The sequence below is a fragment of the Felis catus genome, chromosome B2, assembly GCF_018350175.1.
Source record: "Felis catus isolate Fca126 chromosome B2, F.catus_Fca126_mat1.0, whole genome shotgun sequence".
NCBI lineage: Eukaryota > Metazoa > Chordata > Mammalia > Carnivora > Felidae > Felis > Felis catus.
This window is the reverse complement of record NC_058372.1, coordinates 15544103-15562904: the sequence shown is the minus strand read 5'-3', so window position 1 is coordinate 15562904 and position 18802 is coordinate 15544103. Positions and strand designations below refer to the sequence as shown.

Genomic DNA, 18802 nt, shown 5'->3' with positions numbered 1-18802 from the left:
CCTGAAGAATACGTTCATTTGGATTTTTTTTCCTCAATGCCCATGAGTCCGGGAATCAGAAGGATTTCAGAAGCACCTGCTGCTCGATGATCGTTGGAACGTACACCTCAGGTATGAAAACCAGCACTAAGCTCCAGGTCCGGATCAGAGGTAGAACCCTCCTTTGAGAAGTACGAAAATTCTCCTCTCCTCCTCGCTGGGTACGGTCCCCGTCGCTTCGCGAGTCGCTATCGCTATTCTGGCGGAGGGTGGTGAACGAGATGGGGCCGGCGGGAAAATCCCCCTGGAACTTACTATGTCATTGCCTCGTATTTAGAATGTAATAACGCGGTGGAGAGAAAGAGTGTGCTAAATCCGTGTGTTCTGCTGCCAGGTGGCTCACAACTAGAGTCACCACGAGCAGAACACAAAGTGATACGTGCAGAGGATTAGGTCCTGCGTTAAATCAGAGTGCAGCGTTCAAGGGAGAAAATTGAAATCCATTTCTTATGTTCGTGGCACAGGCAATAAAAGACAGTCATTCTGACTTGTAACTGTAGCTTGCTCACCGCTTGTGGTTTGGGAAAATGCCGCCATCAGTCAGCCACACCAGGCTCTCATTCTGAGGTGGCGAACAGCATCCCCCACACCCCCCAAATCTAAGGACCGATGCAAAGCGTGAGCTGGCATCTCCCCAGGCTAGGTAATTTCTTTGTTTAATTTTTTTTTACTTTTTATTTTATTTTTGAGACAGAGAGAGACAGAGCCATGAGCAGGGGAGGGGCAGAGAGAGAGAGAGGGAGACACAGAGTCCGAAGCAGGCTCCAGGCTCCAGGCTCCGAGCTGTCGGCACAGAGCCCGACGCAGGGCTCGAACTCACAAACCACGAGATCATGACCTGAGCCCAAGTCGGACGCTCAACTGACTGAGCCACCCACGCGCCCCTCCCCAGGCTAAGGTAATTGCTGCTGCTGCATAAGCACGTCCTAAAAATAGGGATAAGACTCGAAGGTTCTGTAAGTTCAGTTCAACTTTGACTGGCTGAGTGCGCCCCGGACACGAGTCACCGCGAGCCCCCGCTCCAATGAGGAAGGAGGAAAGTAGACCCGGGTGCACTTTGGGAGGGGTGCCTTGTAGACCCCGCCTTGCAGGCCAGGCAGCTCCATCATGGTCATCCCCGGCATCTTGACCGTGGCAGTGGTGGTGGTGGCCGTGGCACGGAGCCCAGCCCAGGGGGGTACCCGGGGAGGAAGGGAAAGCGGGTCATGGCATCCGCTCTGCTTCCCATCCACAAAGCCCGGCTGGCTATGGCTCCGACCGGTGGGCTTTCTCTGCGGATTCCGAGACCACCCCCTGAACCAAAGTGCAGCGAGGTCCGAGTCACCTCGCTGACGCTGCGTGAGTGCACGTGGTTCTTCGGCATCCGCGTGGCATACGCGTGGACCCGTCCGGTGGCTCCCACCCTTGATGCCTCTCCCGTCACCTGGCCGCACAAAGCAGAAAATCCTCTTTAAAAAGCCCGTCGGAAGCGCTGGCATCTCGTGAAAGGCGCTGAGCTGAGATCTGCATGAGGCACCTTGGGAGGAGGTGGAAGAAAACTTGCAGAGCACAGGTGTGGAGGCTGTGGCCTTGAGGCATGAGCCACGCCCATCACGGGACCCACGGCCGGCGTGGCCAACAGAGCCTCTTGAAGACCCAAGAGCCTCTTGCCGCCCCCCTCCCCCCGCCAGCTGTTAAGAAATGCAGTGAAGACAGAGTTCTTGACGTCTTGTTACCAAGACGGGCTGAGCCCTGACAGCGTGCGTGTGTGTGTGTGTGTGTGTGTGTGTGTGTGTGTGTGTGTGTGTCCAGGATGGGGGGGGAAGGGCAGGATTGCACTTTGCAAGCCTTATGGGGGATGTCAAGGAACAAAGCCACATCTTGTCAGGCACTTCCAGGGCTCTGTGCTTGTGACTCGCAGCTGCCCCGGCTGTCTGTTTTTCCATCGTACAGGAAGGGGGGGCGGGCAAAAGGGCTGCTTTCTACTCAGCGAAAACAGAATCCGTCTATGTTTAAAACTTGCCAAGGTTAAAAAAAAAAAAGTGGCCATCACTGGGGGGTGGGAGGACAGGGAGTCTCATCTTGTTTTCTGCTTCATAGCTTTTCTGAACAGCTGATTCTTCATGCCAGCAGCATGTCAAATCTGGGGCGCTGCGGCGGGGAGGGTGCAACTCTGTGTTCTGCTACAGACGAAGCAGACAATGGGGGCATCTTCCAGGCTGCTGCATGGCCACATTTTAAGTTGTTAGCGGCCCTTTTAGTTCTCCGGTGATTTGTGTCCGGGTCGTTATTGGGGTACTCCAATGATCATGCTTGTTTGTCGTTAATTTAGCGGACGGCAGAAAGGCCCTTTCTGTCTCTTGGAGTATTTGGGTGGGTAAGAGAGGAATCAGGCTGTCTGCATTCAGAGGCAACCACTCAGGGTGATGGCCCCGGACATAACATTACATAAGACTCCAGACGCCTCCCTGTTGATAACAAGCTTTCCCACTGGCATTTGAGCTGATAATTTTCATCTCAACCCTGCAAGATGGCCGTTGTTGGGATCGCTTCGTGTAGGTGAGGAAACCGAGCTGAGGATCGTAGAGGTGATCAGCAGCAGAGAGAAAGACATCTCTCAAACCCCAGACTTTCCTATTTGAGGCAGACATGCTAAGAAAAATGTTTAGTCTGGTTTAGTTTTTGTGTTGGACGGAATTTCCATCCCAGGTAGCCGGGGTTGGGCGGGAGTTGTGTGAGATGGTGGTGGAATTCTGGAACAGGGGCTCCGTCTTATGTGTGCAGATGTCCTCAAGGGAGAGAGAAGCTATGGAAGGAGGAAGGGATAGGAGATTTCCTTCCGTCTTGGACTTCACTGGGCTTTTTATTGCATTTCAGGAACACTGCCCACAGAGGGTAGGAAGAGCTGAGGTTTGAGTCTAGAGACACTCCTGCCTGATAGAATGTGGGGAGTGAGGGGATCCACGCGCTGGTTCCCACAGTGTGGTCAGTGGCATTAGCGTATCCTGAGAACTTGCCGAAATGCATACTTTCAGGCCCCACCCAGACTCTGAATCAGAAATTCTGAGGATGGGACCTAGACGTCTGCGTTGTAACAAGCATGATTCTGACACACACTGATGTTTGGGAAGCAGTGGTCTGAGGAGAAAGAACAATCCAGGCCTATGAAGCTAGACCTTAGATTGAAAGTGCCATCCTCCGTTTACTGGCTGGGTTCCCGTCCAGCCTCAGTGTCTACCTCTGCAAAATGGACCTTCCACCCAAGGTCATCAAGAGCTCTAAATGAGTAATTCTTTCAATCGTCCCGGATAACGAACACTGGTTCCTTCCCTCTGTCTGTGAATTTGAGTGTTAATATTATGCCAGCCTCTCACTACTCAGAGTAAGTCATGCTATTTGCCCTAACAGGCGAATCCTAAATCCCAGTGGCCTAAGGCAGTAAAGGTTTGCTTTTCACTGGAGTAAAGCCTTATGTGGATCAGATGGCCTCCCCATCATATAGCCATCACACGCTTCTAGAACACATGACTCCAGCATCTCCATAGCCAGGGAAGAGGGAGTAGAGGAGATAATCCACATCGCTTCTGCTTAAAACCCACCAATGAGAACGAGGCTTGTGACTCCAACCCAACTGCAGGAGAGGCTGGAGAAGGTGAAGGAGCATTTGTGGTATTTGATGAGCACAAAGTACCTTAACTACAACTCTAGCCAGCCAGCGTTTGTCATAGTCCTTCTTTCCTTAAGGGTTCCGGTCATGGTGCCAGTCATATAAAAGGGGCCATCGTATCTAAAACAGACTCGATTAAAAGACTTTTCAGAAACTGGGGTGTGTTCACACAGTGGGAATATTACACGGTCTTTAAAACAAGAAGGAAATTCTGCCATTTGCAACAAGCATGGATGAACCCAGAAGACGTTGTATTAAGTGAAATAAGCCAGACATGGAAAGACAAATACTGCACAAACTCACTTGTATGGAGAGTCTTAAAAACCCAAAAAGATCAAACACAGACTTGACAGAGAGTAGAATGGTAATTACCAGAGGCTGGGGAGTTGGGGGGGGGGGCGGCAAAGGCAAGTCTGTGATCAAGCCGCACAGACTTTCAGTTCTAAGATGAATAAGTTCTGGAACAGGTCATGAACAGCATGGCAGTGAGAGTTGATGGTAACACATTGTGGGGGCGCCTGGGTGGCTCAATCAGTTGAGCCTCCAACTCTTGATTTGGGCTCAGGTCATGTTCTCACGGTTCGTGGGATCGAGCCCCACATTCAGCTACATGCTGACATCGCGGAACCTGCTTGGGATTCTCTCTACCTCTCTCTGCACCACCCCCCTCGCTCATGTGTGGGTGCATGCGTGCTCTCTCTCCAACAAACATTTAAAACAAATGGTAGGTAACACATCGTATACTGTAATTTCCCAAGAGAGTAGATCTGACGTGTCCTCACCACACATCAAAAAAAGAAAAAAAAAAAAGGTACCTTATGACACGAGGCGATGGATGTGTTAATTTGAGAAAATCATTTCACATTTTAAGTATACCCAGTTTCCATCTGTCCCAAATGAAACATAAATAAAGGCCTTTCCACTGTTGGCCGAAGTATAGAAGGCAGCCAGTTGGCGGTTAGAAGGCAGAGAGCACAGTTTCTCCGAGGGGAGCAGACCACGAGAAGAGTCTTGGAGAGTGTGTGTTGGGGCCAGCGTCTCTGCGTGCTCGCGAAAGGCGTCAGTGGATGAATTGCTCCTGAGGTCCAGTTGAGTAAAGCAACTCATAGCATTGAAAATCATCTCACTTAGAGAAAAAAGAGACCCCCCCCCCAAATAAACACTGCCTCCATCTAAAGAAGAAAAACAAAGCAAAAACTAGCTTAAGTACAAATGGATGGGTGTAAGGTGAACTTTCCAGGGCCACAAGTTACTAAGGGAGACCACGGACCCTCGGCTTTAACAAATTAATTCTATAGTAAACTGTTAGTTAAGCACCCACTGTGTGCACAACACTGGGCTGAGCGTCATTAAAAAACAGCTGGATAACCATCCCTCTCAAAGGATTAAGACGAGCTAGTCAAGGCATACTCGTTTTCGGGTTTACTCTGGGAAAAGATCAAAGTGGCAAGTTCGGTGGGGAACGTGTGGATTCTTCTGGAGCGCGTGGTTTTATTGGCATGAATCTCTTAGACTATTTATCTTCCCATGTTTTTCCTTTATTCCCAAACGAATGGCGGGGGTCGGCGGAGGGGGGGGGGCGGGATCATTTAAATATTGAATAATCCAAACGTTTGATTCAGAGTCATTTTCTCTGAAACCAGCACATTAATGGGAACGTCTTCAACTCGAGTTGTCATAGCACTTTTCCTGCGATACAGTCTTTTTCTCGCCGCAATCTTTTGGTCCCCTTATAAACTAAAACAGATAAGGACGTGTCATTTCTATCACACTGTGATCCAGGAAAGGACTCGCGGAGCCATTTGTGAACTTGCCAGGAGGCAATAAATACACTGAGTTCAGTTATCTTGAGAAGCATTCAAAGTATCTCTCGATCTTGGGTTGAAAGATAATTTTGTTCCTTGGAATTCTACCTCAAAATGTGGTCTGGGGCTTTCAGAATGGCTTATTCGGATTTTCTTTTTTTTTCTTCCGCGATGGGCTTTGTGCCTGTATCTCGAGAAGAATTAATATACCTGAAACTACTATCACACTGTGTGTTAACTTTGTAAATAAAAACTTACAAAATTGGGGCGCCTGGGTGGCTCAGTCGGTTAAGCGTCCGACTTCGGCTCAGGTCATGATCTCGTGGTCCGTGGTTCGAGCCCCACGTCGGGCTCTGTGCTGACAGCTCAGAGCCTGGAGCCTGCTTCAGATGCTGTGTCTCCCTCTCTCTCTACCCCTCCCCTGCTCATACTCTGTCTCCCTTTCTTTTTCTCTCTCTGTCAAAAATAAACATTTCAAAAAAAATTTTTTTAACTTAGAAAATTAATATCCCTCAAAAAAGGGAGAAATATATTCATGTCTCTCTGGAAGAAACAGGCCAGTTATTTGATTAAGAGTTTCACAAGTCACATTCTTAGTTATTTTTCTCAATTCATGTGTGAAAGAAAAACAGATTACTTAAAACAGGTTTTGAATTAAATCTTTGAGGAGCATTTTCAGTCATCAAAAGGCCGGTGAAGAAAGGGATTCTTGAATTCTCACAGAGGTGGGTTCTTCCATGGGCACCGTGCCCCCCTGGATCGTGCTTATTAGTTCATAGAACATTTCAGTCAAAGGCCCAAGCAAGAGATGATTCCCCATCTTAGCAGATGGGGATTCAACTATAAAGTTGAATCATAGCTTGGAAAGCCTCAATAATTTTGAAGACTGAGCAGCTACTTTGGAGGATCCTTTACCTGGTGACTTTGGAGGATCCTTTATCTGGTGCCTTAGTTTGGAGTTTGCCTGCTCTCTCTGTCATTCGGATGAGTGAAGCTCTAATCGTGTATTCTGACGATTTCTTTGTTCCTTGTTTTGATGGTGAAGTTGGCATTTCCGGTCTCCGGGGTAATTTCCAGGGTACGTAAGGTGCCTTCTGCCTTGCCCACCAAAATCGGCTTCGGGTTGCGTTACAGGTGATTTTTCTGCAGCTCCCTTGGAGAGCTTGCACACCGTCCCGAATACTTAAATTGCAGAGTTGGATTACACTTGAGAAATGTGCAGTACAGTTCTTTTTCACGTCTGCCCGCACATCTTTGCTTCGTGGCAAAATACCGCGGATCGCGTGCAAAATGCTAATGAGAGTAACTCATTTTATTTATTTTCATTACATTCATTTTACTCTTGGTTACAACGCAAAGATTTTTTGTAATAGCCTCGAAATCTGCATAGATGCTCTCACTAAATAGAATATAAACGGGAAAAATCATCCAAAGACACAAACCCTGGAGAATCGCTTTTCCCTCTGACTCTGAAGGCAATTCCTTTGAAATATAAGTGAATGCGCTTCTATTTTAGGAAGTGTGATCATGAAAATTTTATGTTCTTGGCGCGTTGAATCGTGAAAACAATAGTTCTTCAAAACGGGAAGCCTTGTTAGTTCCTTTGGAAAAAAAGTAGGCAGGCAGATGAATAGTGCACGCTCCCAGGTAATCCGTCTGTTGAAAAGAGTTTTCGCTACCTTAAATCCAGCCCTCCTTTTGGCTTCTAGGATTTTCCTTGTGTTGTTCATCTTTATACTGTAACTTACCAAGCTCTTTTTTTTTAATACTTTTTAAAGTTTATTTTTAAGAGACAGCACAAGCAGGGGAGGGGCAGAGAGAGAGAGACACAGAATGTGAAGCAGGCTCTGAGCCGTCAGCACAGAGCCCGGCGTGGGGCTCGAACCCACGAACTGCGAGATCATGACCTGAGCCGAAGTCGGACGCTCAACTAACTGAGTCACCCAGGCGCCCGCACCAAGCTCTTCTTAAAAGACGCTAAGGTAGGAGCGCCTGGGTGGCTCAGTCGGTTGAGCGTCCAACTCTCGGTCTCCGCTGGGGTCGTCACCTCACGGTTCATGAGGTCGAGCTCCACGTCGGGCTCTGCGCGGACAACACGGAGCCTGCTTGGGATTCTCTCTCCCTCCTCCTCTCTCTGCCCCTCCCCCCCCTCATGCTTGCTCACTCCGTCTCTCTCTCAAAATAAATAAATAAAATATTAAAAAATGAAAAGATGCTGAGGGTAGTCAGTTGCGTCTCCCCGTGAGTTACTGATGACCCTGTACCAGGGCTGCCCTCCTGAATCTGACCGAACCAGGGAATCTGCTGTCTGTATGTCCATCCCAAGAAGCCCGGCCCATGTCCCATGCAGGGACACCCTCCTTGTGTGACCTGGCACCCCCTTTGTACTCATGGGAGCTAAGTGGACGGCTTCTGCCTGGAGCCTGCCGTGTGGGTCCGGCACATCCCTGGAGCACCTCCCCTCCCCACCCCTCCCCACCGTGTCTCAGTTCTCTGTCACGGTGCCCTCTTTCCTCACAGTCCTTGACGAGCAGAGTCCTTTGGGATTTCACAGCCCATGAGATCTGATTCTCACCCCACTGTCAACAAGCAGGGCAACAAGGACATGCTCAGGCGTTTTCCGTGAAGGAACTGTAACTCCACGTGGCTTCGTCCAGACACAAATGAAATAAGCCCGTTGTTTTTCTTTTCTTTTTGAAAGCCTATGTGCGGTCTCCAGTTCAGGCTCCTTGAGAAATTAGCAACAACAACAACAACAAAAAAAACGGTCACAAGTTTGTACCGTGTGTCACCTGGTCTCTGGTTCGTAATTTATTCGTAATAGAATGCTGAGGTATGTATAAAACTGTGCCGGTCATTTTCTTTTTTTTTTTTTTTTTTAATTTTTTTTTTCAGCGTTTTTATTTATTTTTGGGACAGAGAGAGCCAGAGCATGAACGGGGGAGGGGCAGAGAGAGAGGGAGACACAGAATCGGAAACAGGCTCCAGGCTCCGAGCCATCAGCCCAGAGCCTGACGCGGGGCTCGAACTCACGGACCGCGAGATCGTGACCTGGCTGAAGTTGGACGCTTAACCGACTGTGCCACCCAGGCGCCCCATGTGTCGGTCATTTTCTTAAACATTCATCGTTCCCATAAAAGATTTCAAACAGCCCGTTTGGTCTGGCAATGGGCTGGATCCAAGAGGACGTTCTGATCTGCCTTATGTACATCACAGTTGTCCTCCCGTTGAGTTGATAATAGAGCCCTAAGGTCAGGGACCCCGTGAGAAGGAAGAAATCATCCTCATAAGGCCAAGGAAGGTGGGGCAAAAACTCTTATTGAGGGAAGGGTGCCGTAAGTGGGGGAGCTCACAGCTCAGCCGCACGGGCACCGCTCTCCTCCAACTGTGGAGCCATCGAGACTGAACCCCCGTGTGGGCCAACGCATGAGAAAGGGACAGGAGCCCGGAAGCCCAGAGGGAGGAGCCCGGAAGCCCAGAGGGAGGAGCATAGCATGGGGACAGTTGGCATAAGAAAACACTGCAGGGGAGGTGAAGCCTGGGAGACAGGACGTCTGCCAGATATTTGATCTGTGATGGCCGTGACGAGGAGGAGGAGAGCATTGTTGTGTTCAGGTTCGCGGTCTCGTGTGTCGGGGACCCGGCATATTGCCTCTTCTTACGCGAGTAAGAACCACACAGCACGTGACTAGAGAAGAACCCTTCCATTTTGCATTGAGGAACCAAAACCATTCGCGTTGTGTGTGCTGTGACACGTCTTGGGGTTCCACTGCGCTGGGCACGGTTTTCAGGAGCAGTTGGCACCCTGTGGCAGGGGCCGCGAGCTAGAGCGTGAGGGCCACATCCGGCCTGTTGGGACATCATCCCACTTGGATGGAACTCAATGGCTTTTCCCTGGTATAGTGACAGAGTGCAGTGGCAGTGACAGAGATCACATGGCCCACCAACCTTGAAGTATTTACTGTCTGGCCCTCCGAAGAAGAAAGAAATGACACATTAAAGGATCTAGACGGAGGACATTTGGAGAAGGTGGTCTTGCCTCCTGCAGACTGACATTTACGAAGTGCGTCAGCTTAAAATCTCCCCGTTACGGGGAGAAACTTTATCTTCACGCAGAGAGGGTTCTGTTCCCTGTACTAGTTTCTCTAATCAGAATGATTTCATTTGCTTTTGCTTACTTAGCCCAAATCTGAAGCCCCGTATTGCTTCACAGATTATACTAGGGATATAGTGCATTGTTTTTAAATTCACTGTATTACCTGAGCGACTAGAAAAGCTGCTCCAAGGGCAACCGGGAGCCCTTGGCCAGCAGAGGAGGGATGGGCTGTACAGACAGATGAGAGAGGGAATCGGTGTAGCAGAAGATGTGTGTTGTCCTCAAGAAAGGAGGGGCCACACGCCATGCCCAGCAGGCCCAGCTGGGAAGGCAGTTTCAGCAGGAGTGATAGGAGGGTCGTCTTGTTTTTGCTGCGGGAGCTGGATTCCGGCCCCAGGAAGAGGTACGAACGTGCAGGAGGAGGGACACGAGGAGTAGACGTCCAGTACTGGCACCTGGTTCCTTGAGCGCCAACCTCGGGACGGGAGATCCAGGGGACACCTAGACCCAGCCTCGCACAGACGTGAAGACAGGTTGTGACGGAGGTTCCGGCAAGCCTCGGAACCACAGACACGCGGGATGTGTGTAAAACTGAGGTGACCGGGGGCGCCTGGGTGGCTCGGCTGGTTAAGCATCCGACTCGCGGTTTCAGCTCAAGTCGTGATCTCACGGTTGGTGAGTTCAAGCCCTGCGTCAGGCTCTGCGCTGAGCCTGCTTGGGATTCTCTCCCTCCCTCTCTCTCCCTCCGCCCCTCCCCCACTGGCCCGTGTGCGTGCTTTCTCTCGCTCTCAAATAAACTTTTGAAGAATTTAAAAAATAAGATTGAGGTGACCAGAGCCCGACAGAACCTCTGTAGGACACTTACTGTGTGACGAAAACGTGTACTTTACACACGCACGCCCCCCCCTCCCCCATGTGTGCCCATGTCGGGAGAGCCCGTGTTCTGACTGGGGACGTGGGGTGCTGAGAAGGACCCAGTGCTCTGCTGTGGTTGACGGTCCCCCATCCCTCCCCCCACCACCCGTGAAGGCCCAGAAGGAGGCCTTCCGGGGCTCTGAGAGGCCGAGCGTCCCCCCGTGGGTGGGATCCTGCTTTTAGGCAAGGCTCAGCCTCACGGTGTTCCCCAGTGAGAGACATGGCGGTCGGGGTACTCTTCCGGAGGAGGAGACCGCTCCTGACCGAGGGAATGTTCCACAGTGAGCCATTTCCCTCAGGATGGAGGGGGCCCTCTGACACCTCGGGAGCTGGTTCTGCTGGTGGTCCTGGGAGGGACGTGACCGTCATGGCCCAGGGCCGCTCATGGAATCTGCCCAGTTTTCTCTGGGCTCGTACTGGGCCTTGCAGCCCTGAGACGCTGCCTGCCCGTGCCCGGGTGCCACTGTCAAAGTGCACACGTGGGAGAGTGAGGGACTGTGTGGGCCGTGTACCTCATGTGACCAGAACGTGAGGACGTCAAGTAGAAAACCAGAGGGAGGGACAAGAACGTGGGCTCTCATTCACCACGCTGGGAACTAAGAGTCCTTTGGTAGCTACGTGCTCTAAGTTCCCGGTCGCCTTTTGGGGAATACATTTAAGGAGAGACAGCCTCTTCTCACAGGGGGTCTCCCAGAGCATTGGGTAGATAAGGCCAAAAGGAAGTAGGGAGAAATCATTGCTGTTTCCTGTATAATCAAGGTAAAATGTACTCGAAGTGGCCCTATCAGTCCGTTTTCCCGTTCCCATTAAATAGATCCCTTCCCGGACGGGTCAACCCTTCCCATTCATCTTTCCTGATCCTTTTAGAATTAACAAAAAGGTTGCCAAAGAATGCAAAAATGCAAATCCAGACTGTTGAGACATTCCTAAAATCTACCATGCTGCCAGAAAGAAAAAGGGTGGGGGGGCCGGGATTGAGGAGGAAGGGATCTGGTCTGTTACATCACATATACAGAAAGACACGTCTTACGAAAGATGATCATGCCACAGGAAAGCACTTACAGTTTCATGAGAATAACTACATTTGAGGCGCCTGGGTGGCTCAGTCAGTTGAGCGTCTGACTCCCGCTCAGGTCACGATCTCACGGTTCGTGAGTTCGAGCCCCGCGCCGGGCTCTGTGCTGACAGCTCAGAGCCTGGAGCCTGCTTCGGATTCTGTCTCTCTCTCTCTCTCTCATTCTCTTTCTGCCCCTCCCCTGCTCACGCTCTTTCTCAAAAAAAAAATTAAAAAAAAAATAACATTTGATAACACCCCTTTGGGCTACAGGGTATATCGGCTTCGAAATGAAGCTTTGCATTTGGGGCGCCTGGGTGGTTCAGTCGGTTGAGTGTCCCAACTCTTGATCTCGCGGTTGGTGAGCTCTGGCCCCACGTCGGGCTCTGCGTTGACAGCACGGAGCCTGCTTGGGATTCTCTCTCTCCCTCTTTCTCTGCCCCTCCCCCAAGTTAGCTCACTCTCTCTCCAAATAAACATTGAAAAAAAGAGCCAGTTTTACATTCAAAATTAAGGAGTGAAAGGGGCACCTGGGTGGCTCAGTAGGTTGAGCTTCCAACTTTAGCTCCGGTCATCATCTCGTGGTCTGTGGGTTTGAGCCCCACATCAGGCCCTCTGCTGTCAGCACAGAGCCCAGTTCACATCCTCTGTCCCCCTCTCACCAAAACCCCCTCCACCCGGCATCTGAGACTCTTTGGGGTTTTTGTGTCCTCATCTCAGGGTTTCTAAACAGCCTGGGATCTCAGCTGAGCCCGAGTTGTTATTTTCTCCAGAAATAAAAGCTTGTGGGAGGCCGTGGGAAGAAACTGGCCTCCAGCCACGCTGGGCGAAGAGAGTTAGTCTCCAAAGGAGGCCGGGGCCTCGTGTCCCCTCGGACCTCTCCTTGTTGAGCACTAATGGCCCTGAGACATTGGCCCGTTGGGGGTGAATGTGAAAAAGTCAGGAGCTGTACATAGTCTGCAGCTCCTAGAAGGAGTCCAGGTGGGAAGAGACCAGGCAGGGCCTACGTCCAACTTTTCATCCCTTGCCTTCCTTTGGAAAGTAAATCAGGGATCCTGCCTGTTGTTTATTGAGACCCAGCAAAGCAGAGGCATTGGGGAAATTTGGTACCATAACATTTTTTGAATGAATGGATGAATGAGTAGGTGAATAAATTAGATGTATACTTTTAGGCCATTCTCCTATGGTCTGGGCTGTGTACGTCACCCTACCCATGATACCGTCCGTGACAGTCACTCAACAGTGACACCCAGAGCTTCCTCTTTTCATTGGAACCACCCGTCGTCCTTGCCCCAGAGATCTGTGTCCATCAAAAGCAATATTCTTTAAAGGATTAAGAACAGTAAGTCTAGAGATGCCTGGGGAAGGCTCAAGTTCAGGAAAGACTCCTGTAGACGCCCATGTATACTTGAAGTTCCTGCTTGAGCCTAAATCAGGTCTTTGCGGAGACTCGGACGGTTGTGGACAAGTTTGGTGGACGTGTCCTGAGTCCACCAGAGGTCAGCTTTCTTGCATGAGATCAGCTCTGTTGGCATGAACATCCGTGCCTGCACACTGGGGAGGCAGCCACTGGCGGAAAAGTGACCAGGTATTGCCAGGTGGCTTTTCCAGCAGTGAAGGCAAAAGCCATCGGTGAAGGGGTTAAGGCATGAAAGTGGCCGATGCTATCTGATAATGGCAGGACATGTTGAAAACTAAGTGCAGGGGTGGTACCTGGGTGGCTGAGTCGGTTAAGCGTCTGACTCTTGGTTTCGGCTCAGGTCATGATCTTGTAGTTTGTGAGTTGGAGCCCCACATTGGGCTCTGTGCAGGCAGTGTGGAGTCTGCTTGGGATTCTCTGTCTCTCTCTCTCTCTCTCTGCTCCTCCCCTGCTTGCATACTTTCTCTCTCTCTCTCTCTCGCAAAATAAATAAATAAACTTTAAAAAAAAATGTTTCAAAGAAACCAGAAACCTGGATTAATAATAAAAAAACAGGGGCGCCTGGGTGGCTCGGTCGGTTAAGCGTCCGACTTCGGCTCAGGTCATGATCTCACGGTCCGTGAGTTCGAGCCCCGTGTCGGGCTTTGTGCTGACAGCTCAGAGCCTGGAGCCTGTTTCAGATTCTGTGTCTCCCTCTCTCTCTCTCTGCCCCTCCCTGTTCATGCTCTGTCTCTCTCTGTCTCAAAAATAAATAAATGTTAAAAAAAATTTTTTTTAAATAAATAATAAAAAAACAAAAACAGGGTTCACCTGGGTGGCACAGTTGTTTAAACGTCCAACTTTGGCTCAGGTCATGATCTCAGGGTTCCTGAGCTCAAGCCCTGCATCGGGATTTGTGCTGACAGCTCAGAGCCTAGAGCCTGCTTCAGATTCTGTGTCTCCCTCTCTCTCTGCCCCTTCCCGGCTCATGCGCTGTCTCTCTCTCTCAAAACTAACCCTTAAAAAAAAAAAAAAAAAAAAAAACTAAGTGGGGACTCCCAGAAACAATTGGGATAATTTGTAAAGATGGGAGATTATATGTTTGTATGACATGAGAATATTGTATGTATGTCATCTGATTGTTTTTCTTGGCTTATTCTTCTTGATTGGAGCACCGTACCCATGTTGAGCCTCTACCTGTAAAGAGAAATGGCACGATGATTATCTCATAAAGGTACTATTATCTCACGTTCTCTTGATCCACCAGAGTGGATATGTGTGACAAAGCAGGTGTCTCCTTCTCCACTGGTTTTCCTCAGTGTCTCAAACAGGAAGCTCTCCAGACCGTCATCTTTCCATCCATCTTCCACCAGGAAACGTATGGTTCACGAATTACGATAACCTGGGGAAGATTTATTTATAGCAGAACTAATAATGAAGATGCGGGCAGGCATCAGAATCCTCAACACAGAGCTGCTGGCCATTTCTGTCAAACAACCAGCGGTGACTAATGAGATGAGCCTGGTTCTCGGTGTGGTTCACGTAGATTACTGCTGCACCTTCCGTAAGGACCAAGAAAGCGGTAGTCTGCTTATCAGGCTAGCTAATGGAAGGCCTAGACCAATGTCTGGTACGTAACGGATGGACAGTCAGATAGACTCACTGATGCATGACAAATGGATGGATAGATGATGCATGGATGGACAGATAAGATGAAGCTAAAGGTGACCGGATCGCCTTAGTCATGTCAACGTGGTGGAACCGTGGATTTGTTTTCATTTCCACATTCCTTATCTTTTGATATCATATTGTTTCAGGATTTGTTTTGATTGACTCTTCCCGTAGAGAAGGCCATGTTGAAATGAGCATAGTCTCTGGTTGACTCCATTAACTGTCTTAATTTCTCTTGTAAACAACTCAGATACCCTTTCAAAAGTGAAATCTTCCTGATTGCTAACATTGGGTTTATGCCTGAACATGCCAATTAATACCGAAAGCATTCGCTGTGGAGGCTCTTGGGTCTTTTTTTGGTTTTGAAGATTTTTATTTTTTTCAGTAACCTCTGCACCCACCATGGGGCTCAGACTCACAACCCAGAGATCAAGAGTCTCATGCTCTACTGACTGACCCAGCTAGACGTCCCTAGGCTCTCAGTTTTTGTAACTCTTTCTTATCAAACGGGTTTGATGTGTAGCAAAAGCCCTTGTCTTTTCCAACCTGAATTCAACTCCACACAACCAACATTATTTCAGTGTTTTCTCTGGTTTGTAACTCACAATACCTGAGCTTAGCCGTGGGGCCTCTCACACTGGGGCCACAGCCTCCAGGGGAGTAAAGCCAAAAACATTTTTTCTTTCTTTTTTTTCTTTTTTTCTGAGAGTTTATTTAGAGAGAGAGCGAGAGAGAGAAACCGAGCAGCAGGGGAGTGGGGGGCTGAGAGGGGGGCAGTAGAATTCCAAGCAGTTTCCACACCATCAGCACAGAGCCCGGTGCGGGACTCAGACTCACAAACCTTGAGATCATGACCTGAGTCGAAATCAAGAGTTGGACGCTTAACCGACTGAGCTACCCAGGTGCCCGCCCATCTTTCTTGAGAGCGACCTGTGTATCTGCTTGAGGTCAGAGACGTTTCTCAAGTTACCAACAACAAAATGTCATGGTTTATAGTTACTTTTAAAAGGGACGTTTGCCTCCCATTCTCACCCGGGTCTCTCGGCCTCCCTGGGTGGCCAGCAGGCTGGCTTGTGGTTATGGCCACTTGTCAGACAGCGAAACTCGGCACAGAGGTACTGCGACACGACGTGCCCTTCTGTTTAATGTTGAAGGCAGGCCAGGAGGCAGGCTCTGGACCCCAGTCCATTTTCTCCTCTCTGGGCTCTTTCCCGTGCTGTAGGCAGGCTACTTGTGAATAGCCTAAGGGGAGTGAGGGAGAGGAAGAAAATTGAAAATCATTGACTGAAATTCCTGGAAGGAGTTGGGTGCACGGAGCAGTGATCGACAGAAGGGGTAGCAGGAAGTAGTTCTAAGGCATAAAAGCAGAATTGCTGTTCACTTTGCCCAGAGGAACCTCTTCAGTGGTAGGGGCACCTCAATGTATGACGCACAACTCCCAGGATGGATTATTATTCATTAATTGAATCACCCAAGATCTGTGGAGCCCCTCCCGTGTGTCAGGGGCTGCACTAAGTCTAGAAACACAGAGATAAATAAGACATCATCTGTGCCCGCGAAGGATTCCCCATGTACTTGAAAAGGTGGTCGCGTCAGTGGGTGGATAGGGGTGAGGCCAGGATCCGGACGGGGGAGCCCAGCAGGGGGAGCCGTTAGATCTGCTGGGAGACTCCGAGGAGGCCACGCAGGCATGAAAGGCTGAGGCGTGGAGCTCCTCCGAGGTCCCCCCGCCTGTTAGGTGACAGACCCATGCTCGTCACTGGCACACACGGTGGTGTTTCTGAAGCCACCCCCAGGAGAGGCCGCTTCTGGGGCTCCCCCACGCGTGAAACCTGCTGAGGCGCAGGAGCTAGGAGTGTGGACAGAGAAGTGAGAGCCCTTGAAAACCCAGCAGAGAAAGAGCTTCGAGAAGTAGCCGTTCACTAGAGGTGCCGCGTGGTAGAGAAAGGTCCAGTCAAATGAGGGCTCCGTAAAGGCCACTGGATCTGGGACATCCATCCTCAGTGACCTGGACAAGAGCTCTTTCCTGATTCGGGAGAGCAGGGTTTCCGAACCTCGTCGCCGTCGTCGCTCGGCCCGGCTGGTTTTGCGTTGTGAGGGGTAGGTGTGTGCACGGTAGGACCCCGAGCTAGATGCCAACATGGGCCTCCCCGGTCGTGACAACCCGAGTGCCCGCAGATGTGGCCGGAAGTACCCTGGAGGCAAAACCATCCGGGTGGAGAACCAGGGCGATAGAATGGTGTGGACTGATGGTGATGACTTAGTGTCCCCTCACACTTGGACCACTCTTTGGAAAGGTCTGGAAGCCCAGAGCGGGCTGGAGATGGAGACTCCCTGGGGGAGGAGCAGGGTGCCAGGAGGGTAATCTGTGTTGTTTCTAATGGAAAACACACGTGCTGGGCCTCGGGAAAGAACTAGAAGAGAGGGAAAGGCTACAGACAAGAGACAGTCATGGGGCAGCGTTCACTTATTGATTTCCCAAGTGTAGAGTATATCCAGTCACCAGACTCGGTGTCGGCATCGTGCGTGCCATGGTGAGCCAAGGAAGGGCTCCTCATTCAAAAATTACTGAAAATTTCAGGGGCGCCTGGGTGGCTCAGTCGGTTACACGTCCGGCTCTTGATTTCGGCTCAGGTCATGATCTCCGGGTTTGTGGGATTGAGCCCGGCATCAGGATCTGAGCTGACAGTGCAGAGCCTGCTTGGAATTCTTTCTCTCCCTCTCTCTCTGCCCCTCCCCTGCTCACACTGTCTTTCAAAATAAGTATTTTTTTTTTAATTGCTGAAAATTTCAAAATGGCAGAAGGGCATTAGAGCCCAAGTGTGGGGCCCTATGCAGCGGCCCCGGGTGGTGAGGGTGCAGGGCGGCCCAGCCTCGCAGAGCTCAAGCCCTGGGGCCAAGCACCAGCACGAGGGAGATCCAGGACTGTTGTCACACCCTGTCGAGGCGCCTTCCCCGAAAGGTTAGTAGTGACCAGAGTAAGTGACGTGTAAGATTGAAGCTGCGATCTTGGGGATTAACATCGGTTAGCCAAAGAGAAGTGCTTAGCTATAAGGAAGGGCATGCATATCGAGAGGAAACCAGGAAAACACAGTTCTGTCCGAAGGATGGGGTTGCGGGGTTCTTGGCAAGTGGCCAGATCAGGAAGACTCTCATAGGACACACTGGTGTTTTGACTCCCCACTGCAGGCACTGGGCGGGCATGTGTAGTTCTCAAGCAGGGAGTGGGGTGACCGTGTTTCCCCTGGGAAAGAGGACCCGAGTTGGATGGGCCATAGCAACCAGGAGAGGTGCTGGTGGCCTACTTCCTTGAGGTGGCTGTGGTGGGCTGGGACAGGGGACCGTTTGGACCTGGTGGTGGACTGGCTGTTGAGGGTGAAGCCGAGCGAAGACAATTCTTAGTTTCCTGGCTGGGGCACTTCACCGGGATGGGGTTGGGGGGGAGGGGACGCAAAACCATGAGGACAGAAGGGAAAGATGGATTAATTCGTTTCGGACCTCCTGAGTTTGACCACCTATAGGAGTATAAATTAGCAAGGCCATCTGGAACTCAAAACTACTGCTGGAGATAGAGATCGCAGAGTCATCAGCATGTAGATGCCAAGTGAAGTCTTGAGTGTTGATGGGATCATCCAATGAGCGTGTGCGGCTAAGTAAGTACTAAATGAGCACCTATTATGTTGGCTGTGGTCTCCTAAGAACTGGGGGTGTAGCAGTGACCAAGGCCAGATAGACACCCAGCCCACAGGGAACGGACGTGTTTTCTGGAAAGATTCCAAAGGAGGGGCCATACTTCAGTGCTTCTCCCCCTTCCCTGGCCCTGTCATGCCTGTCTGTCTCCACTCGCTCCATTTCCCATCCAGGGCACCAGTTGGGAAACCCAAGTCCTTCCTGATCATTTTCTCTTCCCCTCTGTTCAGAAGGGCAGTTCTCTCCCCCTGGGCCTGAGATGCCAAAGACCAAAGTTTCTGCTTTTCTTTTTCCCCCCCGAAATGCAGATAGAGCATCAGAGATGCCAAGTTTATTTATTTTTTTTTTTTATTTTTTTTTTAAATTTTTTTTTCAACATTTATTTTTGGGACAGAGAGAGACAGAGCACGAACGGGGGAGGGGCAGAGAGAGAGGGAGACACAGAATCGGAAACAGGCTCCAGGCTCTGAGCCATCAGCCCAGAGCC

General features: G+C 50.3%; 1 protein-coding gene across 10 annotated transcripts in view; it reads left to right on the top strand.

Moving 5' to 3' along the window:
* The window catches only part of PHACTR1 (phosphatase and actin regulator 1), a 572878-nt gene that overhangs the window by 531168 nt on the left and 22908 nt on the right, over positions 1-18802 (top strand). The window lies entirely within an intron of this gene.